The following is a 27,494-nucleotide window of genomic DNA, read 5'->3' as shown; positions in this document are numbered from 1 at the left end:
CCGCAAGATGCTCGCTAAGTATGATGTCAACCATAGAGTTGCATCTCCTTATCACCCTCAGTCTAGTGGTCAAGTGGAGTTGAGTAATAGGTAGATCAAATTGATCTTACAAAAGACCGTCAATATATCTCGGAAGAATTGGTCTAGCAAACTTGACGATGCACTATGGGCTTATACGACTGCTTATAAGAATCCCATGGGCATGTCGCCATATAAAATGGTTTACGGTAAGGCCTTTCATCTACCTCTTGAGCTAGAACACAGAGCTTATTGGGCAATCAAAGAGCTCAACTTCGATTTCAAACTTGACAGTGAGAAGCGGTTGTTTGAAATCAGCTCATTAGATGAATGGAGGGCCTAGGCATATGAGAATGCCAAGTTGTTCAAGGAAAAGGTTAAGAGATGGCACGACAAAAGAATACAGAAACGAGAGTTCAATGTAGGTGATTATGTCCTGCTATACAATTCTCGCTTAAGATTCTTCGCACGCAAGCTTCTCTCTGAATGGGAAGGTCCCTACGTTGTCGAGGAAGTATATCATTCCGGTGCCATCAAAATCAATAACACGGAAGGTAATTTTCCTAGGGTGGTAAACGGGCAAAGAATCAAGCATTATCTCTCTGGTACTCCCATAAATGTTGAGACCAATATCATCAATATCATAACTCCAGAGGAGTACATAAGGGATGTTTATCAGCCTGTTTCAGACCCTGAAAACAAAGAGGTATCTGTTTCGGTAAGTATTTGGATTCCGAAACTTTTCCAATAGGAAATTTTCTCCGTTTTGGACTTTATGGAAAATAAGAAAAATAAAAAGCAGTTCGGATAGCGCACGAGGCGGCCACAAGCTTGGTTGCCGCGAGCTCCCCCCTGGCCACGGTAACAGGGCTTGTGGGCACCTCGTGTGCCAACCGGACTCCGTTTTCTTGCAGAGCACTCCTTCTGGTCCAGAAAAAATCATTATATAGACGCCCGAGGGTTTTGACCTCCGTATCGCGCAGTTTTCCTCTGTTTTTGTTTCGAGCCTGTTTCTGTTGCAGGTCTAGATCGTCATGACTTCCCCAAAAGTTCCTAAGGACAATATCTTCCAGAAGGTCATCAATCCCTACCTCACAAAAGTATTGCAACACCCCCAATCTATCAAGATGAGCGAGGGGATGTTGCATATCCGTGATGTTGAGGGGCCTAAGAAGACCGGAAGCGTGGAGACGAGGCTCGAAGAAATGGAGCAACAAGTCTTCAAGTGCCAAGGGATGGTGGAGCGTGGACTCAACGCCAACCACATGATGATCGCGGAGTTCACCAGCAATCACAAGATGGATGCCATTGACATTGGGAAGCACCTCTCCAGGCTCTATGATAGGGTTGATCAACTTCAGGGCCAGATCTATGACCTGCAGAACCAAAACTGTGAGTATGAGTATAGATTTAAATCAATACGGTTGGCTGCAGATTTGAGTATTCTGGCGACTCGTTCATCCTGCCATGATGGAGCACCTATGCCTTGGAAGACGGAGGACCTGACTGCTTCAACAACTCCACCACCATCACCACCAAAGGAAGACAACTAAGCATTGGTACGGGCAATCCCCTTGGCTTATGCCAAGCTTGGGGGAGTTGCCCTGGTATCGTATCATCTTTATTTCTTTTTCTATTACCTTTGTTTTAGTTCTTTCCTTTTCAGTTTTATTTCTTCTCGTAGTGGAATAAGTCTTTAGTGTTTAGTCTGAGTCTTTTGCTTTATGTCTCCCCTGATGTATTCGAGCTTGCGAGCTATATAATAAAGAGTATCTTAGTCAAGGGCTTTTCTTTGTGCCGTGATCAAAAGTATGAAAAGAACGATAGCATGAAAGATCATGAGATGATCTTATGGAAAGTGATAGCTTCACATATAACAAGTATGATGATTGAAACTTGTTGAGAGTAGACCAACATAGACCTCAGTCATTGTTGCAATTAATAAGAAGTAATAAGGAAAGAGAGGTTCACATATAAATATATCATCTTAGACACTTTCTTTAATTGTGAGCACTCACCAACCTATTACATGCTTAGAAGTAGATGTTGGACAAGGAAGACTACATAATGAATTATGTTTGTTTGGTTCCAAACAATGTTATATGATTAGAGATCCCTTAGAATGTGACGATTGCTTCCACCTCATATTAGCCAAAACTCCCGCACCAAGTAGAGATACTACTTGTGCATCCATAAACCTTCAACCCAGTTTTGCCGTGAGTGTCCACCATACATACCTATGGATTGAATAAGATCCCTCAAGTAAGTTGTCATCGGTGCAAGCAATAAAAATTTCTCTCTAATATGTATGATCTGTTAGTGTGTGGAAAATAAGCTTTGTACGAACCTGTGATGAGGAAGACATAAAAGCGACAGGCTGCATAATAAAGTTCTTTATCACAGGAGGCAATATAAAGTGATGCTCCTCCGCACTAAGAGGACACGGATCCAAACCTCAAAAGCGCATGACAACCTCTGCTTCCCTCTGCGAAAGGCCTATCTTGTACCTTTACTTTTTTCCCTTGTAAGAGTCATGGTGATCTTCACCAATTCCTTATTTAGCCTTTTTCTTGGTGATCGTCATATGCTTGGGAAAGATCTATATTCATATATCAACTTGGAGCTTAGTACTTATGCTTTATTATTGTTGACTTTACGCTTGAGGTAAATGGTTGGGAGGCAAAATTTTAAGCCCCTATCTTTCTTTGTGTCCAACTGAAACTTTGATACCATGAGTACCACGTGAGTTGTAACAATTGTGGAAAACAAAAGAGATGATTGAGTATGTGGATTTGCTTTACAAGCTCTTATTTGACTCTTTCTGATGTTATGATAAAATGCAATTGCTTCAATGACTATGGACTGTTGTTGGCTACTTCTCGGTAAGGTTTTTGTTTCATACTTTGCTTTGTGAAGGAATTGTTACTTTCCCATAAGAATCTCTATGATGTATTGCTGTTCTATGTGTGATCATGATGCCCTCATGTCAGTATTATGTTTTATCGACACCTTCATCCCTAAACATGTGGACATGTTTTGGGTCTTGGTTTTCGCTTGAGGACAAGCGAGGTCTAAGCTTGGGGCAGTTGATACGTCCATTTTGCATCATGCTTTCATGTTGATATTCATCGCTTTATGGACTGTTATTATACCTTGTGGAACCTTACTTATGCCCTTTCTCTCTTATTTTGCAAGGTTTATTTGAAGAGGGAAAATATCGGCAGCTGGAATTCTGGACTGGAAAAGGAGCAAGTCTGAGTCCTCTATTCTACGCAACTCCAAATGCCCTGAAAATCAACGTGGATTTTTTTGGAATATATAAAAAATACTGGGCGAAAGAAGTGTCAGAGGGGAGCAACCAGGGGGCCACAAGCCTGGTTGCCACGGCCTACCACCCTGGTCGCGGCAACAGGGCTTGTGGGCACCCTGGTGGCCCACTGCCCCCCTTCTTTTGCTATATGAAGGGTTTCATCCGGAAAAAACCCAGGGTGGAGCTTTTTCGTGCATTCTCCGCCGCCACGAGGCAGAACTTGAGCAGATGCAATCTAGAGCTCCGGCAGGACGATCCTGCCGGGGAAACTTCCCTCCCGGAGGAGGAAATTGTCGCCGTCGTCATCACCAACACTCGTCTCATCGGAGGGGATTCATCTCCATCAACATCTTCATCAGCACCATCTCCTCTCCAAACCCTAGTTCATCTCTTGTAACCAATCTCCGTCTCGCCACTCCGATTGGTACTTGTAAGGTTTCTAGTAGTGTTGATTACTCTTTGTAGTTAATTCTAGTTGGATTACTTGGTGGAAGAGTTTATGTTCAGATCCTTGATTCTATTCATTACACCTCTGATCATGATTATGATTATGTTTTGTGAGTAGTTACTTTTGTTCCTGAGGACATGGGATAAGTCATGCTAATAAGAGTCATGTGAATTTGGTATTCGTTCGGTATTTTGATATGTTGTATGTTGTTTTTCCTCTAGTGGTGTTATGTGAACGTCGACTACATAACACTTCACCATATTTGGGCCTAGAGGAAGGCATTGGGGAGTAGTAAGTAGATGATGGGCTGCTAGAGTGACAGAAGCTTAAACCCAGTCTATGCGTTGCTTCATAAGGGGCTGATTTGGATCCACTTGTTTAATGATATTGTTAGACGTTATCTTAATTCTTCTTTCGTAGTTGTGTATGCTTGCGAGAGGGATTAATCATAAGTGGAATGCTTGTCCAAGTAAGGGCAGTACCCAAGCGCCGGTCCACCCACATTTCAAACTATCAAAGTAACGAACGCGAATCATATGAATATGATGAAACTAGCATGACAGAAATTCCCGTGTGTCCTCGGGAGTGTTTTTCCTCTTATAAGACTTTGCTCAGGCTTGTCCCTTGCTACAAAATGGATTGGGACACTTTGCTGCACCGTTGCTACTACTTGTTACTTGTTACTTTTCTCTTGCTACGTTTGACCTCACTACACCATCACTTGTTACCGCTACTTTCAGTGCTTCAGGTATTACCTTGGTGAAAACCATTTATCAGAGCCTTCTGCTCCTCGTTGGGTTCGACACTCTTACTTATCGAAAGGACTACGATTGATCCCCTATACTTGTGGGTCATCAACGAACATGTTTCTCAAAGCGAGCAGTGAATTACGGATCTACGGGCGGATCGAATTAAGAGGATAATACTTGATAAAATGGTGAAGGCTATGAACACAAAGATGCGGCAGTGCTATTATCTGCATCTATGGAGTGAAAACTTAAGTGGCGGAGAGTTGCAATGAGGCTACCATAATTTGCTACTACAAAGATCTACCGCAAGAATATGAAGCAAATCCGGAGCAAAAAAAAGGACGTTCGTTGCATTTCGAAGCTAACTTACAGGAACAATGGCGTTCTCGGTCTAACCCTAATGGGGAAATGCGTTTACCTGGGAGAGGAGAATGGCGCTGGAGATGGATGGGAAGAACTTTGCGCCTTTGGTTGGCTCACAGACGCCTAGGAACCCACGGCTGGCGATGGAGCTTCGGGGGTCGGTGAGGAGGCCGTGGCGGTGGCAGGAGGAAGACGAAGGGTGCAAGGAAGACGAAGGTCGCGAGGAGGCCAAAGTGGGGGTTGGTGACGGTACCCCCACTCCCCCTACGGCTATTTAAAGAATTGGAGCTGGAATCGAGGCGGCCAGTGCGGGAATCGAGGCGACAAAACGGAAATCTACAATGATGGCGCCTCGATTTTCGGGATAAATAAATGGTGGAGAGAAAAAAATCCGATGGGTGGTTACGACATTAAAACCCCGGGATTAAAGGGATAAGGTGATGTCATCAAAGATTGCATGGCGGTTCAAACAAATCCATGATGAATGGCGGCTTATCATCCGTCGAAAGGCAAGGATGGTACAAGTCGCCCCAAGCGGGTGAAGGTTTATTGGGGTGAATGAATTCAAGACAATCTGGGGCCTAATGTTGGGGATATTACTTGCGGTGCAACCCGCCCTAGATGGGTCGGGTCATTAAAAGGGCGACTCAACCATAGGTAGTACAACCCTTGGTCCAGGAGCCGGATGGCTGTTCAAGAGTTATATAGAAGATAGACTGCCAGGGAGGTTTCCAGTCTTGGAAGGCAAGGTGACTTAGAGATAGGGAAAGCTACGATTTGTAGCACAGCCAGGACTCTTGTAAACCCTAGGGCCTCGACCTGTATATAAAGGCGAGTCCCTGGGAAAGATAGGGCAAGTTAGAAATCATCGAGAACCAGGTCAGGCGAGTTACGCCCTCCTTGTAATTGAAACCATCATCAATCTACACAAAGCAGGACGTAGGCCTTTACCTCCATACGAGGGGCCGAACCTGGGTAAATTTGAGTCTCGCTTTCGCTCACCCCCTTCGAGTCGCCACCAAGGTGCGATGGCTCCATATTTAAGTCCTTTCACGAGGACATCTGCCATGACAAATCCACGACACCGACTGTGCACCATTGCGACAGTTCGCCGTTTCGAGACACCACCTGATGATCGGGTGTGATAGACTCAACGTTCACATACAACAGGTGTAAAACAGTTGCACACACGGAATACTCGGGTTAAACTTGACGAGCCTATCATGTACAAACATGGCCTCGAAACACAAGGGACCGAAAGGTCGAGCATGAATCATATAGTTGATATGATCAACATGGAGATGTTCACCACTGAAACTATACTCAACTCACGTGATGATCGGACTTGAGTTAGTGGATTTGGATCATGCGCCACTCGAATGACTAGAGGGATGTTTATTTTGAGTGGGAGTTATTAGTAATATGATTAGCTAAACTCAATTATAATGAACATAGTCAAAAGGTCTTTGCAAATTATGTTGTAGCTTGCGTTGTAGCTCTACTGTTTTTGATATGTTCCTAGAGAAAATTTAGTTGAAATATGATAGTAGCAATTATGCGGACTGGGTCCGTAAACCAAGGATTGTCCTCATTGCTGCGCAGAAGGCTTATGTCCTTAATGCAGTGCTGAACCTCGAGCGTCGTGTGTGGATGTTGCGAACATCTGACATACACGTTTTTGATGACTAGATGATAGTTCGGTGCGTAATGCTTAACGGCTTAGAATTGAGGCGCCAAAGACATTTTGAACGTCACGGAACATATGAGATGTTCCAAGAGATGAAATTGGGATTTCATGATCGTTGAGTATAAGACCTCCGAGAAGATTCTTTGTCTACAAAGTAAGGGAGAATAAACTCAATCGTTGAGCATGTGCTGAGACTGTTTGTGTGCTACAATCACTTGAATCGAGTGGGAGTTAATCTTCAAGATGAGATAGTGATGGTTCTCCAAAGTCACTGCCACCAAGCTACTAGAGCTTTGTGATGAACTATAGCATATCAAGGATAGATATGATGATCCTTAAGCTATTCACGATGTTTGACATCGCGGAAGTAGAAATAAAATAGGAGCATCAATTGTTGATGGTTAGTAAAACCACTAGTTTCAAGAAGGGCAAGGGCAAGAAGGGATACTTCATGAAATGACAAACTAGTTGCTTCTCTAGTGAAGAAACCCAAGATTGAACCCAAACCCAAGACTAAGTGCTTCTATTATGAGGGGAACAGTCACTGAGGCGGAACTACCCTGGATACTTGGTAGATGAGAAGGCTCGCAAAGTCGACAAAAGTATATTGGATATACCTGATATTGATGTGTACCTTACTAGTACTCCTAGTAGCACCAGGGTATTAGATACCGGTTCAGTTGCGAAGTGTTAGCAACTCAAAATTATAGCTACGGATTAAATGGATACTAGCAAGAGTGAGGTGACGATGTGTGTTGGAAGTAATTCTAAGGTTGATGTGATCAAACATCGCACGCTCCCTCTACCATCGGGATTGGTGTTAAACCGAAATAATTGTTATTTGGGGTTTGCGTTGAGCATGATTATGATTAGGTCATGTTTATTGCAATATGATTATTCATTTAAATAGAATAATGGTTATTCTATTTGCTTGAATAAATACCTTCAATGGTTTATTGAATCTCGATCGTAGTGATACACATGTTCATAATATTGATGCCAAAAGATGCAAAGTGGTAATGATAGTACCACTTACTTGTGGCACTGTCGCTTGAGTCATGTTGGTATAAAATGCATGAAGAAGCCCCATGCTGATGGATCTTTGTACTCACTCATTTTTGAAACGTTTGAGACATGCAAACCATACCTATTGGTATAAACGCATGAAGAAACTCCATACAGATGGATCGTTTGGACTCACTTGATTTTGAATCACTTGAGACATGCAAATCATACCACATGGGCAAGATGACTGAAGGCCTCATTTTCCAGTGAGATGGAACTAGAAAGTAACTTATTCGAAGTAATACATTTGCATGTATGCAGTCCAATGAGTGCCGAGGCACGCAGTGGATATCGTTATGTTCTTACTTCACAGATGATTTGAGTAGATACTAGTGTATTTGCTTGATGAAACACACGTCTGAATTATTGAAAGGTTCAAGTAGTTTTAGAGTGAAGTTGAAGATCGTCGTGACAAGAGGGTAACATGTCTACGATATGATCATAGAGATGAATATTTGAGTTGCGAGTTTGGTACACAATTAAGACAAATGTGAAAATTGTTTCACATCTCATGCTACCTAGAACACCATAGTGTGATGGTATGTCCGAATGTCATAGCCGCTCCCTATTTGATATGGTGCATACTATGATGTCTCTTATAGAATTAGCACTATCGCTTATGGGTTATGCATTAGAGACAACTGCATTCACTTGTAATAGGGCACCACGTATTTTCGTTGAGATGACACCGTATGAACTATGGTTTGGAGAAACCTAAGATGTCGTTTCTTTAAAAGTTTGGGGCTGCGATGCTTATGTGGAAAAAGTTTCAACATGATAAGCTCAAACCAAAAGAGGATAAATGCATCTTCATAGGAAACCCAAAACAGTTGGGTATACCTCCTATCACAGATCCGAAAGCAAAGTGTTTGTTTCTAGAAACTACTCCTTTCTCAAGGAAAAGTTTCTCTCGAAAGAATTGAGTGGGAGGGTGGTGGAACTTGATGAGTTTATTGAACCGTCACTTCAACCAGTGTGTAGCAGGGTGCAGGAAGTTGTTCCTGTGGCGCCTACGCCAATTGAAGTGGGAACTGATGATAGTGATCATTAAGCTTCGGATCAAGTTACTAAAAACCTCGTTGGTCGACAAGGTCGCATACTGCTACAAAATGGTACGGTAACCTTGTCTTGGAGGTCATGTTGTTGAACAACAATGAACCTACGAGCTATGGAGAAGCGATGGTGGGCCCGGATTCCGGCAAATGGCTGGAGGCCATGAAATCCGAGAGAGGATCCGTTCATAAAAACAAAGTGTAGACTTTGGAAGAACTACTTGATGGTCGTAAGACTATTAAGTACAGATGGATCTTTAAAAGGAAGACATACGATGATGGTGAAAAGTAACCATTAAGAAAAGCTCAACTTGTCGCAAATATGTTTCCGACAAGTTCAAAGAGTTGACTATGATGAGACTTTCTCACTCGTAGCGATGCTAAAAGTCTATTGGAATTATGTTAAGCAGTTGCTGCATTATTTATGAAATATTGCACATAGGATGTCAAAACATTGTTTCCTCGACGGTTTCCTTGAGGAAAGGTTGTATGTGATACAACCATAAGGTTTTGTCGATCCTAAGGATGCTAACAAGTATGCAAGCTCCAGCGATCCTTCTATGGACTGGTGCAAGCATCTCGGAGTTGGAATATAAACATTGATGAGATGATCAAAGTTTTTGGGTTTATACAAGGTTTGTGAGAAACTTGTATTTCCAAAGAAGTGAGTGGGAGCACTATAGGATTTCTGATGAGTATATGTGGTAGACATATTGTTAATCGGAAATAATGTAGAATTTTTGGAAAACATAAAGGGTTGTGTGAAAGGTGTTTTTCAAAGGAAAACCTGGATTCAGCTACTTGAAAATTGTGCATCAAGATCTATGGTGATAGATCAAGACGCTTAATAAGAGCTTTCAACGAAATGCATGCCCTGACAAGTTTTGAAGGAATTCAAAAATAGATTGGCAAAGAAGGAGTTCTTGGCTGTGTTGTAAGGTGTGAATTTTAGTAAGACTCAAAGCTCGACCACGGCAGAAGAAAGAGAAAGGATGAAGGTCTTCCCCTATGCCTTAGCCGTAGGCTCTAAATATGCCATGCTGTGTACCGCACCTGATGTGTGCCTTGTCGTGAGTCTGTCAAGGGGTACAAAGACTGATCCAGGATTGAATCACTGAACAACGGTCAAAGTTATCCTTAGTAATATAACTAGTGGACTAACGAATTTTTCTCGATGATGCAGGTGATTAAAGAGTTCGTCATAAAGAGTTATGTCGATGCAAGCTTTGACACTAATCCGAATAACTATGAGTAGTAAACCGGATTCGTATAGTGGAGCAGTCATTTGGAATAGTTCCAAATGGTGCATGGTAGCAACATCTATAGGATGACATGGAGATTTGTAGAGCACACACGGATCTAAAAAGTTCAGACCCATTGAATAAAAACCTCTCTCACAAGCAAGATATGATCAAACCCCATAAGTGTATGGGTGTTAGGTTCATTGCAATCACATAGTAATGTGAACTCGATTATTGACTCTAGTGCAAGTGGGAGACTGTTGGAAATATGCCCTAGAGGCAATAATAAATTGGTTATTATTATATTTCCTTGTTCATGATAATTTTTTATTATCCATGCTATAATTGTATTGACTTGAAACTCAAATACATGTGTGGATACATAGACAAAACACTGTCCCTAGTAAGCCTCTAGTTGATTAGCTTGTTGATCAAAGATGGTTAAGGTTTCCTAGCCATAGACAAGAGTTGTCGCTTGATAACGGGATCACATCATTAGGAGAATGATGTGATGGACAAGACCCAAACTATAAACGTAGCATATGATCGTGACAATTTATTGCTACTGTTTTCTGCATGTCAATGTATCTGTTCCTATGACCATGAGATCATGCAACTCCCAGACACTGGAGGAATACCTTGTGTGTATCGAACGTCGTAACATAACTGGGTGACTATATAGGTGCTCTACAGGTATGTCCAAAGGTGTCTATTGGGTTGGCATGGCTCAAGACTGAGATTTTTCACTCCGTGTGACGGAGAGGTATCTCGGGGCCCACTCGGTAATACAACATCACAACAAGCCTTGCAAGCAATGTGACTAAGGAGTTAGTTACCAGATCTTGTATGACGGAACGAGTAAAGAGACTTGTCGGTAACGATATTGAACTAGGTATGGAGAAAGCAACGATCGAATCTCGGGCAAGTAACATACCGAAGGACAAAGGGAATAGCATACGGGATTAACTAAATCCTTGACATAGAGGTTCAGTCGATATAGATCTTGTAGAATATGTGGGAGACAATATGGACATCCAGGTTCCGCTATTGGTTCTTGACCGGAGAGTATCTTAGGTCATGTCTGCATAGTTCTTGACCGGACAATATGGACGTTTCGGTATAGTTGAGTTATATGTGTTGGTGACTGAAGGTTGTTCGGAGTACCAGATGAGATCCAGGACGTCACGAGGAGCTCCAGAATGATCCGAAGGTAAAGATTGATATATAGGAAGTCCTATTTTGGTCACTAGAAAAGTTTCGGGCTCATCGGCAGTGTACCAGGAGTGCGAGGCGGGTGCCGGGGGACTATCGGGAGGGGTGTGACGACCCAAGAGGCTCATGGGCTATGAGAGGAGGTGTATCAGCCCTTGGTGGGATGGCCTAAGTCTCTCTCAAGGTACCATGTGAAAAGTATAAAGGGAAAAAGGCAAAAAGACCAAATTAGGAAGGAGTCCTAATAGGATTCCACCTCCCTTGTGGGAGGTGGATTCCTCCCTTGTGGGTTCAGCCGAACCTCCTTGGTTTGGAGGCCAAGGCTTCCTCCTCTCCCTCCTCTCCTCCTATATATACTAAGGGTTTTGAGGGTTTTTGTGACAACAGAAAATAGCCACGTGTTGCCCTCTCTCTCTAGATCTGTTTCTCCTCTAGTTTCAGCGGTGCTTAGGCGAAGCCGTGCTGGAATAGCACCACCACCACCACCACGCCGTCGTGCTGGAGAACTCATCTAACTTTCCGCCCCTCTTGCTGGATCAAGAAGGTGGAGATCATCATCGAGCTGTACATGTGCTGAACACGGAGGTGCCGTCCGTTCAGCACTAGATCGGGAAGGATCGTGATGGGATCGCAGGACGAATCGTGATGAGATCGCGGGACGGGCTGCGATTTGGATTGCGAAATGTTCCACTACATCAACTGCGTTATATACGCTTCCACTTAGCGATCTACAAGGGTATGTAGATTCACTCTCCCCTCTCATAGATGATCATCACCATGGATAGGAATTGCGTGTGCATAGGAATTTTTTTGTTTCCCATGCTACGTTCCCCAACACCTCCATCCTCTGGACGAGTACGGTTTTTCTCCGTACGCTTGATGATGATGTGGTCGTGACCCCCGTGTTCTGACCCGCGATCACCAAGTTCGTCCTCGTCAGCTTTCTTCCACACATTGATTCACATTAGTGCACACTGCCACAACGTGTTAGACCGTAGAACCGGAGTTCTTGCGAGATTTGTGTGCTTAAGTAGGAATGCATATCATTGTTTTGAATAGCTTTAGAGTATGTGCTATTACTGGTGATCTTGCTACTTTGTGTGTGTGTGTGTTGGTCTTTTCCCTTGCTTCTTTCTTTGGGCCCTTGGTGTTACCTTATTTTCCCCTTATGCAAGTTGCTCACCGACACTGGACTCAAAGAAGCAGTGAAGAGACATTCATTTGGAAGCTCAGTTCAACAATATAGAATTTTCAGCACATTGCATTATATCGGGAATATCAGGTCTGAATATAAATGATATCTTGGTTGGATGGGTTATCAGCATCAGTGCAACCTTTGCAACGGCAATCATCGAATCAGCAAGAAGGAAGGGATGTGTACAATTTCAGTCAAATGTATGATTCATATACGTGGTTGAGTATGTTATGTATACAATTTGAAACCTGCTATGCTACAGAAGGAAGTAAGAATGTGCTATGAACTTAGTGTTCAGGAAGAAGGATAGCCGAATACCATGTTTCTTACAACAAGTAACCGACAGTAGGAACATTAAGGAGATATATATGCACTTAGCTTGCATATGGCAAAAAGAAAGCTTGAGGTATAAGCAACCCAATCTTTCTCCGCAAGTTACCAGAACAACTTATGACACAAGGTTTCTCTGACTTCCTCAATACGACACACGTATATTTGCCATATAAGACACCCATGCTTCTGCAGTAAGTTATCACAGCAAGCTTCCGACATAAGGTACCGAGTCTTACCCAGCAAGTCTTTAAGGAGGGAAGCATTTGAGATACGATAGCCAATCTTCTTCAGGAAGCTATCTCGGCAGAAACTTCGAGCACAAGATATCTAGTCTTCCTTGACACGGTACTCTTGATGACTTACAACACAAGCTAAGTAACCTTTGTCGCAAAGGCATCACATTCTCACTAGTACAAGCTATTCCACCAACAACTAGCAGCATATGACCATGCATCTCAAGGGTCCGCACCACAACAGTTGGTTACAAGACAAAAAGTCAGTAAGGACACAAGCCTGCTTCAAGAATCAATCCCTCAGCCGCATAGACCCAATATATATAATGGACACGTTTCCCAAGGCCATATGAGTCAATCATACAATGATGCCAGCCCGATGAGAATCCTACTATTGCATGAGCTATATAAGAAGAAGATGAATGCCAGTTATATACCTCAGTGAGATGACCAACAACCTATGGATAAGCTGTATGGGACACAAATGAACCCTTGCCTATCTTTCTTTGGTGACGGCACGACGCGTGTGTTCTGAGCTATTTTCGGCTGTCTAGGGTGGATTCCGACTTTTATTTCTCTTGTCAGCAACTGGCCTGTGTTCTGAGCTGTTTTTCAACCGTCACGGGCAGCTGTTGAATTTCTTTCCGTAGTAGTGACCCTATGCTCTGAGCTGTTTCTCGGCCATCTTAGGGAACTGCTACTTTCTTCTTATCGACACCGTCTCATGCTCCGGGCTGCTTTTCAACCGTCTTGAGTCGGGGTTGAGTTACTCCGGTAATGTCCTAGATCTGAGTTGTAAAGATCATTCTAGCGGCTACTCGTTCATTTGCCGGTTTCATCCAAGGGTTCATACGGTCGTTACCGTACAGCTAAAACTTGTTAAGTAATATGCCTGGCGAACTATTGTACCTAGCATCACCCATGGTAATCCAAGGAATAAAGAACACATCACACCAAGCTCTTTCAACTAAGGATCCACACAATGAGAACTATAATGAAAAAGCAAGATTGGCCATATAGGTATGATAATGGTTGCAAGATCAACATGGTACAGATACTCAAAACAGTCGGGTTCGATACCAATCACCGTGGGTACACACCCCGTGGGGTCTATTCCATTTGCAAGGACCATATATCGAGCCAACCCTATTAGCCCAACCAGATAAGCTCAAAATATTGAGAAGGGGATATTTGAATCTGTGAGGAAGACTCAGCAGTTCGATTGCAACAACAGTGTTAAAGCATTACACGTCCTACTATTCATTTAAAGGTGTCGATAGACGAAATGGCCAGAATGGTGGACAACAACCTCGGAGCATGTGTCCTCACATATGGGAATCAGTCAAAGGATAGCGTGCTGTGAACAAGATCTTTCTGTCAGAACCTCTATCAGTCAAGTCAGCAGACATAAATGGATGGAAGTCGGAGTAACATATGAGGATCCAGTGAAACAAACCACCTCGAAGCTACGCAGTGAGTCAAATAACCCAGCAGGGGCATCATACCAAGGCAAAAAGGAAACCTGAGTTGGAAACAGTTTCCTCAAGTGGGGATATTCATGCTTGGACCCTGAGCAACCAATTCTCGAGGACGAGATTTCTTTAAGGGGGGTAGCTTTGTAACACCCTGGATTTTGCCCATTTCTTTTTCTTTCAATTATGGTCTGGATTTGCTTTTCTGTGGCTTGGTAGTTTTGGAACCTAAAGGGATCACCCTTTATTTCTCTTCCCTAGTGACTTGCCAACCTCCAAACCATCCCAAGACCTTGTCATTTCCATCTTGAGCCAATCCCAATAATCTTTTCCCTAGGAATATTCCTTTTTCTATTAAAGCAATAACCCTGTTGCTCTGGGTTGTGAAGCAACCCACATTTCTATCATCCCAAAAATTTCCAAATAATTCTTATAAATATCTTGGGTCATATCTTCCTCATATATGACAAAATCCTTCCTTGCCATGTTCAAAAATACTCCTCAAATATTCCTTTTCTGATTCTACCCTAGCTGTCAAGTTGTGAAGCAAGTACCCTTTATATGTGCTTTCTTGCTCTCAAACTTCTTGGGCACTCTTTATATGTGGATCACGAGGTCAGACGCTCCATGATGTGGATAAAGTGTGCAACCTGTGCAAAGTGAAAAATCTATTCGAATAACCGCGTCAACGGTATTGGACAGCCCGTCCAGACCTCACTAGGTGGTCAACCATAACCATGATAGTGATGATAATGATGGAAGAACTCGTCTGAGTGTGGTAGCAGTTGGGCATCATGCCGGTGACAAGTCTTTTTGTACGTCTTGAGGATATTCGCTGAAGGTTCTTGGTGAGATCATGAGTTGGTCACCAGACTACGGTGAGAGTAGCCTGGTATAGTTATTTTCAACTATCCCTTCGGTGCTAAAAAATCTTTACCTAATCTTGATTGCTATGATGTTGTCTTTCCTTAATGCTGATGTTTGTTGTGAGCTTGCGAGTACATTCAAAGTACTCACCTAGCGTGGCATGCCAGTTTGCAGGTCATGCCATGATTGGTTGCTTGTCGAGGATCCCGAGTTGCGAGCTGGGATACGCGTTCCAGCCAGAGTCCCTGCGGAGTGGAGTCCATCACCACCGTCGTTGTTCCTTGCTAGCATAGAATTACCGTAGGCAGGCATAGTATCGCCGTGGCAATGTAATCCAAGTACCCTTGTAACCTTTTCTTCATAGTAATAAATAGCTTATTTGTTCTATGCTAACGGTGCCGTATTCTAGAAGACTTGTCCCTCGGCTGGAATACGGGGCGTTTCAGTTTCCTCTGAGCTGGGGTGCCACATGTAGATACTATGCAGGGTGTTTCTGTACTAACAAGACAACCCTTAGCCGACGTCTTGGTGCCCGGAGGCGGTTGTGTTTAGTGGAGACGAACCAATTGGATATTTAGTCTTTATAACTTTCATTTAGTCATAGCATCTTTTAAGTAGGGAGGAGGGTTACTAGCCGCCAACTAGTGTTCGACATCAGCCCTCGTTAAGCCATTAACACTTTGGCAAATTTTATGTAAGGCCCATGGGGTAACCTCTATCGGTATATAGTTTGACGGAGTCATCGGGTCGCTGACCAGCTTGCACTCATCGTGACAGTCTGTTTTCGGCTTTCTCCACTTAGGTACTTGACCAATCAAATCGAAAGTACTATCGCAGTGGTTCTCCCTTTGTACACCTATCCGAACAAAGAAGAATATAGGAGGAAATCACAGAAGCCAGGCAATCCTAGTATTGACCAAAGACATAGTTCGAAACTGATGCATATAAAGCAATATCTGAGAAATCGAGGTGCAAGTCGGCAGGGAAGATGCTAAACTGCGGGTCGATAAATATTTCCCCAGGTGAATTATTACATAGGGTAGCATGGTCGTGAGGATGCCCGACCTCTTGAAAGAAAAACATAAAAGTAGATTAATGGTGTCTAAAGCACAGAAAACCAAAAATATTAGCGAAAACTTTACGTCCGAGCTAAATCAAGTTTCTTGGTCCCAATATAAAAAATTGGTCTTAAAATTAGTTTGTGCTTCGGTCGTGCTTTAACATGGCACATCCGATCTCAAGACTTCAAGGAAGACATCCCTTGGCTTCAAACTCCATATCTCGAAGGCACGGTGTTCCTCCGAGGCCAGTTTAGCAAACTAAACTCGAGCGGCTTTAGAAGGAAAACAGGCAATCCGGTATTGACCGAACACTCGAGTGGAGAAAGGAGCGATAGAAAAATACTTTGCAACGACCAAGAAGAAAATATTTACGTCTCATCTAAATTTTTAAGAGCCCCCAGTTAACATGGGTAAAGGAAGTGTTTTTTAACAAACAATGCTCTTAACAAGCTAAGTTTTTAACAAACAACTTATTTTCTTAACACAAATATAATGGCTCGTTGAGCCACATATAAATTGAAAATTGAAAAAGTTGATCATGGAAGCGACTTAGCTGGTTATGTGCTTGGTGTTCATGATGAGGGATGAGCTTTTGGCTGGTCAAGGTCACAACCCCCAAGCCGGTCACGAGGAAGACGACAAAGAGCTCGGTGCTACCTCTTGAGCTTGCATTGGTTTTCCCTTGAAGAGGAAAAGGTGATGCAGCAAAGTAGATAAGTATTTCCCCTCAGTTTGTTGAGAACCAAGGTATCAATCCAGTAGGAGGAACAAGCAAGGCCCCAATAGTAGTACCTACACAAATAATCAAACTCTTGCACCCAACTCTATAAAGGGTTTGTCAATCCCTTCAGAGTTATTTGCAAAGATTAGAACTGACAGAGATATATATATAAAAGATTGCGGAAACAAAAGTAAAATAAATTGCAGCAAATTACTTTTGTTATTTTTGGTTTATAGATCTGAAAATATATTATGGAAAATAGACCCGGGGGCCATAGGTTTCACTAGAGGCTTCTCTCATAAAGGAAAATAATACGATGGGTGAACAAATTACTGTCGAGCAATTGATAGAAAAGCAAATAATTATGAAGATATCCAAGGCAATGATTATGCATATAGGCATCACGTCCGTATCAAGTAGACTGAAACGATCCTGCTTCTACTACTATTACTCCACACATCGACCGACTCCTGCCTGCATTTAGAGTATTAGGTTCATGAAGAATAGAGTAACACATTAAGTAAGATGACATGACGTAGAGGGACAAACTCAAGCAATTTGATGAAAACCCCATCTTTTTACCCTTGATGGTAACAATACAATACATGCCTCGCTACCCCTACCGTCACTGGGTGAGGACACCGCAAGATTGAACCGAAAACTAAGCACTTCTCCCATTGCAAGAATTACCAATCTAGTTGGCCAAACCAAACAAATAATTTGAAGAGACTTGCAAAGATATGAAATCTGAACATAAACTCACAATTCATCGAATCTCGACAAACACAAAGCAAAAGAGTACTCACTACAGGAATTAGCTTCTTTGCCGTCTGCCATCACAGACGGCAGAGAGTATATCACAGACGGCAAAGAGTATATCACAAACGGCAAAGAATCCCACTGTCGGCAAAATTTCTGCGTCAGCCTACGACGGCATTGTAGCTTCTTTGCCATCTGCCTCACCGAAGCGGACGACAAAGAGCTTTGCCGTCAGCTTTTCATAAGAGCAGTCGGCAGATATGTCGAGACGGCAGACGGCAGGCGTTGCCTCCGTTAGCTTCTAACGGAGGCTTTGTCGTCTGCCTCCCCCCTCTTCTTTGCCGTCTGCCTCCCCCCTCTTCTTTGCCATCTGCCTCCACCTCCTCCCCCCACTCTTTGCTGTATGCCTCCCCCCTCTTCTTTGCCGTCTACCTCCACCTCCTCCCCCCCTCCACTCTTTGCCGTCTGCCTACCCCTCCTCCCCCTCCTCTGTGCCCTCTTCTTTGCCGTCTGCCCCCCTGGAAGCAGACGGCGAAGATACTATATGGCCAGCTGCTGCTGCCCAGGTTGCACAGCTGGGCGTCACGTGGCACCGTACCTTTGCCGTCGGTCAGCTGATGGCAAAGGCATGTGCCATCAGCTGGCAGACGGCACAGAGCCCATATCGTCACAGTTTTGTTTGTTTTGTTTAGTTCATAGCACATATACATATACATAGCACATATATAGGTCACACCACATATACATATACATAACACATATATAGGTCACAACACATATTCATAGCACAAAGTTTCATCCATATTCATAGCACATATATAGGTCACAACACATATACATATAGTTCCACATATACTGTTCATCCATATATACATATACATATAATTCCACATTGTTCATCAACTCAAATGAAAACTAGAACTAAAGCACTCCATCAATGCCAGCTTCCATGCATGTAGTTCATCCAATCTGCAAAATGGGAATAAGAAAGTCAGAAAAAGAACAACAACAACATATATATGACAAATAAGCTAAATTGAAGAAGAAAGAGAAGAAGCAAGAAGAGAACAAGGAGAAGAAAAACAAGAAGGAGGAGGAGGAGGGGAAGGAGAAGGAGAAGGAGGAGGAGAAGAAGAAAAAATAAGAAGAGAAGAAGAAGGAGAAGAAGGAGGAGAAGAAGGAGGAGAGAAGAAGAAGGAGAAGAAGGAGGGCTCCTTCTCCTTCTTCTCCTTCTTCTTCTCTTCTTCTCCTCCTCCTTCTTCTTCTTCTTCTCCTTCTCCTTCTCCTTCTCTTCTTCTTCTCTTCTTCTTCTTATTCTTCCTTCTTTTCATTTCTCCTCTTCTCCTCTTCTTGGAGCTAAATTAGCTAACTATGTCTTTTTGCAGCTAAATGGGCTAATTATGTCATTCTAGAGGAAAACAAGCTAAGTATATAATATTAATGATCTAACCAAGGTTCTTATGCCATTTTGATCTTATTATGTCTTTTAGGAGCTTAATTAGTCATTTTATTGAGCTAACCAAGGTTCTTATGATGTTTTTACCTAACTAAGCTAATTATGTCATTTTGGATGATAAATGGCTAAGTATGTCTTTATTGGGGAAAATAAGCTAAATTGAAGAAGAAGAGGAGAAGAAGCAGGGAAGAAGAAGGAGAATAAGGAGGGCTCCTTCTCCTCCTTCTCCTTCTTCTCTTCTTCTTCTCCTCCTCCTTCTTCTCCTTCTCCTTCTCTTCTCTTTCTCTTGTTCTATTTGTTCTTCCTTTTCATTTCTCCTCTTCTCCTCTTCTTGGAGCTAAATTAGCTAACTATGTCTTTTTTGGAGCTAAATGGGCTAATTATGTCATAATAGAGGAAAACAAGCTAAGTATATAATATTAATGAGCTAACCAAGGTTCTTATGCCATTTTGATCTTATAATGTCTTTTTGGAGCTAAATTGGCTAATTATGTCATTGTTGGGGAAATTAAGGCAAGGAGAATATGAAAGAGGAGAATAAAGAGGAGGAGGAGGAGAAGAAGAAGAAATAAAGAAGAAGGAGGAGAAGGAGGAGGAGGAGGACAAGGACTAGAAGGTCCTTGGCCTTCTCCTCCTCCTCCTCCTCCTTCTGCTTCTTCTCTTCTTCTTCTTATTCTTTCTTTTCATTTTTCCTATTTCTTCTCCTCTTCTCCTCTTCTTGGAGCTAAATTAGCTAACTATGTCTTTTTGGAGCTAAATGGGCTAATTATCCCATTTTAGAGGAAACCAAGCTAAGTATATAATATTAATGAGCTAACCAAGGTTCTTATGCCATTTTGAGGTTATTATGGCATTTTGGAGCTAAGTGGGCTAATTATGTCATTGTTGGGGAAATTAAGGCAAGGAGAATACGAAAGAGGAGAAGAAAGAGGAGGAGGAGGAGGAGAAGGAGAAATAAATAAGAAGGAGGAGAAGGAGGAGGAGGAGGAGAAGGACTAGAAGGTCCTTGGCCTTCTCCTCCTTCTCCTCCTCCTCCTCCTTCTTCTTCTCCTCCTCCTTCTTCTCCTTCTCCTTCTCTTCTCTTTCTCTTCTTATTTTTGTTCTTCCTTTTCATTTCTCCTCTTCTCCTCTTCTTGGAGCTAAATTAGCTAACTATGTCTTTGTGGAGCTAAATGGGCTAATTATGTCATTGTAGAGAAAAACAAGCTAAGTATATAATATTAATGAGATAACCAAGGTTCTTATGCTATTTTGAGGTTATAATGTCTTTTTTGAGCTAAATGGGCTAATTATGTCATTGTTGGGGAAATTAAGGCAAGGAGAATGTGAAAGAGGAGAAGAAAGATGAGGAGGAGGAGAAGAAGAAGAAATAAAGAAGAAGGAGGAGGAGGAGGACGAGGACGAGGACTAGAAGGTCCTTGGCCTTCTCCTCCTTCTCCTCCTCCTCCTCCTCCTCCTTCTCCTTCTTCTCTTCTTCTTCTTCTTCTTTCTTTTCATTTTTCCTATTTCATCTCCTCTTCTCCTCTTCTTGGAGCTAAATTAGCTAACTATGTCTTTTTGGAGCTAAATGGGCTAATTATCCTATTTTAGAGGAAAACAAGCTAAGTATATAATATTAATGAGCTAACCAAGGTTCTTATGCCATTTTGAGGTTATTATGGCATTTTGGAGCTAAATGGGCTAATTATGTCATTGTTGGGGAAATTAAGGCAAGGAGAATATGAAAGAGGAGAAGAAAGAGGAGGAGGAGGAGAAGAATAAGAAATAAATAAGAAGGAGGAGAAGGAGGAGGAGGAGGAGAAGGACTAGAAGGTCCTTGGCCTTCACCTCCTCCTCCTCCTCCTCCTTCTCCTTCTTCTCCTCCTCCTTCTTCTCCTTCTCCTTCTCTTCTCTTTCTCTTCTTCTTATTGTTCTTCCTTTTTATTTCTCCTCTTCTCCTCTTCTTGGAGCTAAATTAGCTAACTATGTCTTTGTGGAGCTAAATGGGCTAATTATGTCATTGTTGGGGAAATTTTGGCAAGGAGAATATGAAAGAGGAGAAGAGAAACTTACCGTAGTGGTCATCAAGGAGGAGAAACACGTGGAGAAGGGTCGTGCGATGCCGCTCGAGAGTTATTCTGCAGAATAGATATTTTGCAATGTCTCAGTTAGCATGATGACACTCAATTATTAATACTAATTTATAATGAAACTCACCGTGCCAATCGAAGAGAAGACGGGCATCGGCGGAGGGACTTGACCGCTCTTCTCGCACAGACCCTGAAGAGGGGGTCGTATTAGTTAGTAATGAAACAGATATTACACACATGATTTGGCTAATGTGAAAAAAAACTTACCACAAAAAGCTCGTACATGGCCCATTGACCCGCCTCATTCTGGGACCTCTCCTCCTCAATCAATCGTGCCGTGGTCTGGTCGCTCTCATCAAGAGCAGCCTGAAGAGCAGACTGGCTTGCCAATCTCTCTTTCTCAAGAGCAGCCTGGTTTGCCAATCTCTCTTTCTCAAGAGCAGCCTGGTTTGCCAATCTCTCTTTCTGAAGAGCAGCCTGAAACACCATACCTCGTTACCACCGTAATGATTTATGGTGACACAAATAATGAAATGGATGAAAGTGTTCTTAGTCCGTACAACTAACCTCGATGGCAAGATCGACTGGCCGTGGACGACGTGTTATCTCAGGACAGCAGCTCGACTGGCGCGCCTTGATCTTCGGGAGAGTGAGTGGAAAACGTATTATCCCATCTCCAATGGCTATCGAGCCATGGGGCCTCCCGCCACCAGATATCATCACGAGCTCTGGATCCAAAGGTTCCTGGCTAGGGTTAAAGTCATCCCCTTACGTAGCCTTCCCCACGTCCCTGTATGCCACGAGCTTGTGGTGGGATGATATGTTGGTGAAGTTATTGGGATCATCCAAGTCAGACTCAGAGAATGCCTTCGCCTTCTTGTACGAGGCAGTATGGGCCATGCCATAAAGGTCATACAAGTGTGGGATCTCCGTCTTATTGTGATGCGCCTAAAAGAGAGGAACAAAATATTAGCATGAAGAATGAATTGCATGAATCATGAAGCAAATCACATACCAAGTTTTGTCCGAACTGAAGTAAGTTGGCACTGCCTTGATGGTGTGGCACACCAACCATTTGGCTACGCCGATGCTTCACATTCTCGTGGACGGCTCGCCAGCTGCCTATGCACCACTCATCAACCAACGCCTCCCAACAATCCATATTATCCGCACACCATCTCCGGGGCACCTGTAAGGTATTAGAAAGAATTTTGAGTGCTACGCCTATGAATGAAATCAAGAAAACTACGTAGAAGGACTTAAGAATAGGTAATTACCTTCATGTATTGCTCCTTCTTCAGAAACTTTCCGCGGCAATCCTTCTTGTGCTTCTTAATACCACGCGTGGCGTAGTAGTCTCGAATAGCCTGCGCCTGAGCCTCGTGGCGTAAGTTCTGTAGTAACCGCCTACACTCGGCCTCGAGAACCTCGGTCGCCTCCTCCTCATATCCATCCTCACACCTATAGAAGGTATGCAATCAAACGTGAAAACACCGATTAGTACAATAATTAGCTATATTGTTAATTTTAGATTGTGTAAAAGGATAATTTACCCAAAAGCTCTTGATCACCATCTCGGCCCTTGTGTGGCACAAGGCACCATCTATAATCTCCTCCGGCGGGGCCTGCGCAGCCTGGTAGTGCTCCCAGGAAAATCCTAGTGTAGGAACCTGACCCTCACCAGGCAACGTGACAAACCCTGGGAAATTTGTCCGGCAAAGCACACCAAAGATGGAGTTCGGCCTGCGGACTCCAAGAGGGTGTACCCATCCCCTGCAGTATGATAAGGTCAACGCATTAGATATTTGAACAAACTTGAAAGAAAAAGCTAAAAAAAGAGTAAATGTACTTACCTATCTCCTTCAGGTTTAATCACCGGCCTCTGCTCGTGGGTAGCCGGCACGACCGGGAGACGTGTACTACCACGCTTGTACACGGTGGACCCATCCACCTGCACATCGCCCTCACTATCCATAAACTCATCCCCTCCATCCCCGCCCCCTGAGCCACCCGGACCCTCGGTCCAATCCGGAAACTCGGTCCAATCCGGCCAGGTATCCCATCCGGCCCTCTCCACGTCGGGTGAAGCCTCCGAAATCTCGTGGGCCGAATGCAACTCGACCCAAGGCTGATCCTGGACCGGAGTCTCATGGGACGAATGCCCGTCAACACCAGGCTCCTGGACTAGAGTCCCCGTAGCCTCCTCCGCAAATGGGTCGACCATAGTAGTCCTATGCTCGGGTGAATGAGCTGGTGGTGGTGGCGAGGACGCCTCAACAGTCCTCCTGGATCTTCCGCGACCACCACCTCTCCCTGTACCCTTCCCCTTCTTCCCTACCCGACCAGCACCTCTCCCAGTGGGAAATGCCGCCGACGAAGAAGAACCCACGGGTGGTGTCGTCAGACTGTCTGCGAAGGCTCTACGGAGAGATAGGGGTGGAAGGGAAGTACCACCCCTCGTGCGGGGCGGCTGGGAAGAACCCGTCGAGCGCTCTGGACCAGCGCCCACCATCTTTCAACACCTGGTGACCTGCCATGATAAAGATTAAAAGAAATTAGTACAACATAAAAAAAATGAATAACTGACATGAATAATAATATGTACATGAATAATAAAGATTAAAATATATATAGTTTAAGTTGTGAATCTTACAAACTAATAATCATCATCAATAAATGCATCATCATCATCACTATCACGCATGTCTTCATGAATGACGTGCTCGTCGGGTTCAACGGCGTGAAGTTGTGAAAGGCCTTTCTTTAATCGTTGAAGCATTGACAGGTCATCCGCATCAGTAACCTCTACGAGTTCCAGGTCTTCTGGTTCCGGCTCAGGGGTGGAGTCGGATTCATTGTCGCTGTCTACTTCCATGTTCTTAGGTGAAGCACGGCGGTTCTTGAAATGTTTCTTGGAAAGACGTGTTTCTTGGAAGAATTCTCCATCATATGTGTCTGGGTTAATGTGAGGTTCATAATCATGTTCATTTGGGAGAGGTGGTCTGACATGTGGCGGCACTTCATAAACAACATACCAACCTTCCAGACTCTTATCCGTTTGGCATGCCCACGGTAGATAGAAAACTTGGGTCGCCTGTTGAGCTGTAATATAGACATCGGGAACATCTAAATGGGTGTTTGTATTGATTTCGACTAGTCCTATATGTTCATGAGTCCTTCTAGTCTCCTTCGAATGGAACCAATAACATTTGAAGACTACGACGTTCGGTGGGTTTTCACCATAGAATTGAAGTTCATAAATTGCTTCAACTCTTCCATAATACTCGATAAAACCTTCGCCGATAGCAGAGACACCACAATTTGTAGATTTCCGGTCGGGCATAGATAGCTCTTGGCCAAAGGTACGAAAGAGATACCCGTTGATGTTGTATTTCTCAAATGAACTGACCTTATAGTCAAAACCATTAGCGACTTGTCTCTATTCGGCGTCCATAGACTCTAAATTAGCCTACAAGTTTAATATGCAACGATTGTTGCATTAGCCGCAAGTTAGACCAACAAATGAAATGGTCCATTATTGATAATTACCGTTTTTTTGAACGAAGAGATGAAACCGGGATAGCCGCCTCCTGTCTTTGATAGAAGCTCATACTCTTCGACGGAATCATTTTCGATCACCGATCCATCCGAGAATTTGGCGACGTAACGGTTGTTTGAAATATCCGGGAATAAGAGTAGTTCAAATGAATTAGAAGTTACGGGAAAATGTGCCGAGAACTCACTCGATGTACGACCGCACTTCTGTTAGGTTGTTGAAGATATACAATGAAATGTTACGCCCTTCTTCGACATCCAACATTATTGGTTTCGAAGCACCGGCTTGTGCGAGCTTCCCTTTGAATAGGCTGAGGTTGGACTCACATTTTTTAGGGTCTGCATCATTGTGTCGAGGCTTCGGATTATGCAAATGATGATTTTTGGTTTCGTAGTGTGATGTCACAAAGTTTGCCACCTCCTTAGTAATGAATGCCTCAGCCATCGATGCTTCAATTCTACGCTTATTTTTAAATTTAGCTCGAAGGGTCTTCTGCATCCTCTCAGTTGCATAGCACCAACGATCTTGCACGGGCCCACCCAATCTTGCCTCGGTCGGTAGATGTAAAATCAAAGGCTGCATTGGATTAAAGAAGCCCGGTGGAAAGATCTTCTCTAATTTGTACAACAACTCCGGTGAAAACTCCTCCATGTCTTCTACCACGCCAGTCGACAATTCTTTCGCACAAAGAACACAGAATAAATAGCTCAGCTCCGCCAGTACTAGCCATTCATCCTCAGGAATAAAGCCACGTAACATCACCGGCATTACCCGCTCTAGCCATATGTGCCAATCATGACTCTTGAGACCAAAGATTTTTAATTTTTCAAGACTCACTCCCCTCTTTAGATTCATTTCATACCCATCGGGGAACATCAAGTGCATTTTGACCCACAAGATAATTTCCCTCATAGCCGGCCTTCCAAGATTGAACCAGGCCTTTGGCTTCGACCACTTCTGCTTTCCTTTGCCTTCTCGCATGTTTTGTAACGGTCTATGACATAGTGTCTCTTGATCGACTCTAGCCTTAGTATTATCCTTTCTCTTCCCATCTATGTCGAACGATGTACCAAAAATAGCCTCTCCAATATTCTTTTCAATGTGCATCCTGCCGATATTGTGTGGAAGAAGGAGGTCTTTGAAGTAAGGCAGATCCCAGAAGCATGGCTTGTGAGTCCAGGCGTGTTTTGAATTATACCCCTTGAAATACCCTGGACGCTCTGGATCAGGCTCGAGGGCGTTTAACTCATCCAGGATCTGTTGCCCTGTCAACGCACGTGGTGCCAAGTTTTTGACAACTTTACCTTTGGTAATGTTCTTCTTGTCTTTTCTGAACTGATGGTCAGGATCCAGGAACTGTCTATGCAAGTCAAAGCAAGAATACTTCCGACCCTCCTGCAACCAATGAAACTGAAGAGCTGCCTTGCATTGGGGGCACGGGAACCTTCCATGCACACACCATCCAAAGAATAGTGCATACGCCGGCAAGTCATGTATAGAGTACATGTAACACACATGCATTTTGAAGTTTTTTTATCTAGTAGCATCGTATGTCTTGACCCCATTATCCCAAGCGTCTTCCAATTCATCCTTAAGTGGCTGCAGGTACACATTCATATTCTTCCCCGGATAATTGGGCCCTGGAATTATCAATGTCAGAAATATGTTCTTTCTTTGCATAATCTGTCTGGGGGGGAGATTGAGTGGAATGACAAATACAGGACAACAACTATATTTGGTTGCCGTCATGCCGAAGGGATTAAAACCATCCGTGGCGATGCAGACTCGTGGATTCCTTGGATCTGCCGCTTTATCCAGATGCAGTCCATCAAAATGTTTCCACGCTTACCCATCCGATGTTTGTACCACCATCTTATTCCCATCCGCATCTAGTTCGGTTGTTTTGCCCAATTTGTGCCATGTCATCTGTCTGGCTGTCTCTTCAACCATGAAAAGACATTGAAGTCTTGGTACGATTGGCATATACCGAAGAACACTAACTGTGATTTTGGTCTGCCTCTTCTCACCCATACCGTTGTCTACCACAAGATACCTGCAAGACTCGCAATTGGGACAATAGTCCAAGTGTGCACACTCCTTCCTAAATAAGACACATCCTTTCTCACATGGATCTATCTTCTCATAGGGCATCTTAAGTACACGAAGTATTTTGTCCGACTAGTATAGGTTTGCAGGCATGGCATGGACTTTGGGTAGGAAGCGTCCAAATAGTGTCATCATCGCGTTGTAGCATTCTCTTCCCAAGTTGAACTAAGCCTTCAGAGCCATTACTTGTGCAGTTGCATCCACCTGACAGAGCTCAGTGTGCTCATGGACAGGACGTTTTGAAAACACCAACATTTCATAAAAGGCATTTGTAGATTCCTCCATCTCATCTTCTGAATCCCGAGCATCATCAAAGTCTTGCACCATATCTTCGATCCCGGTACCATGCTCATCCGTGCAACGACGGACCACCTCAGCTCTTGTGCGTTGTATAGACTCACCATGAATGTCCACACCTTATAATTAGGCTTAAAACCCCTCCTGTGCAGGTGTTTAATCATTAGAGCCTCTATCGTCTTTTTATAGTTGTCGCATCCACGACAGGGGGAATAGTTTCTTTC

Source organism: Hordeum vulgare, chromosome 7H, assembly GCF_904849725.1.
Source record: "Hordeum vulgare subsp. vulgare chromosome 7H, MorexV3_pseudomolecules_assembly, whole genome shotgun sequence".
Taxonomy (NCBI): Eukaryota; Viridiplantae; Streptophyta; class Magnoliopsida; order Poales; family Poaceae; genus Hordeum; species Hordeum vulgare.
Note: the sequence above shows the minus strand (reverse complement) of the source record.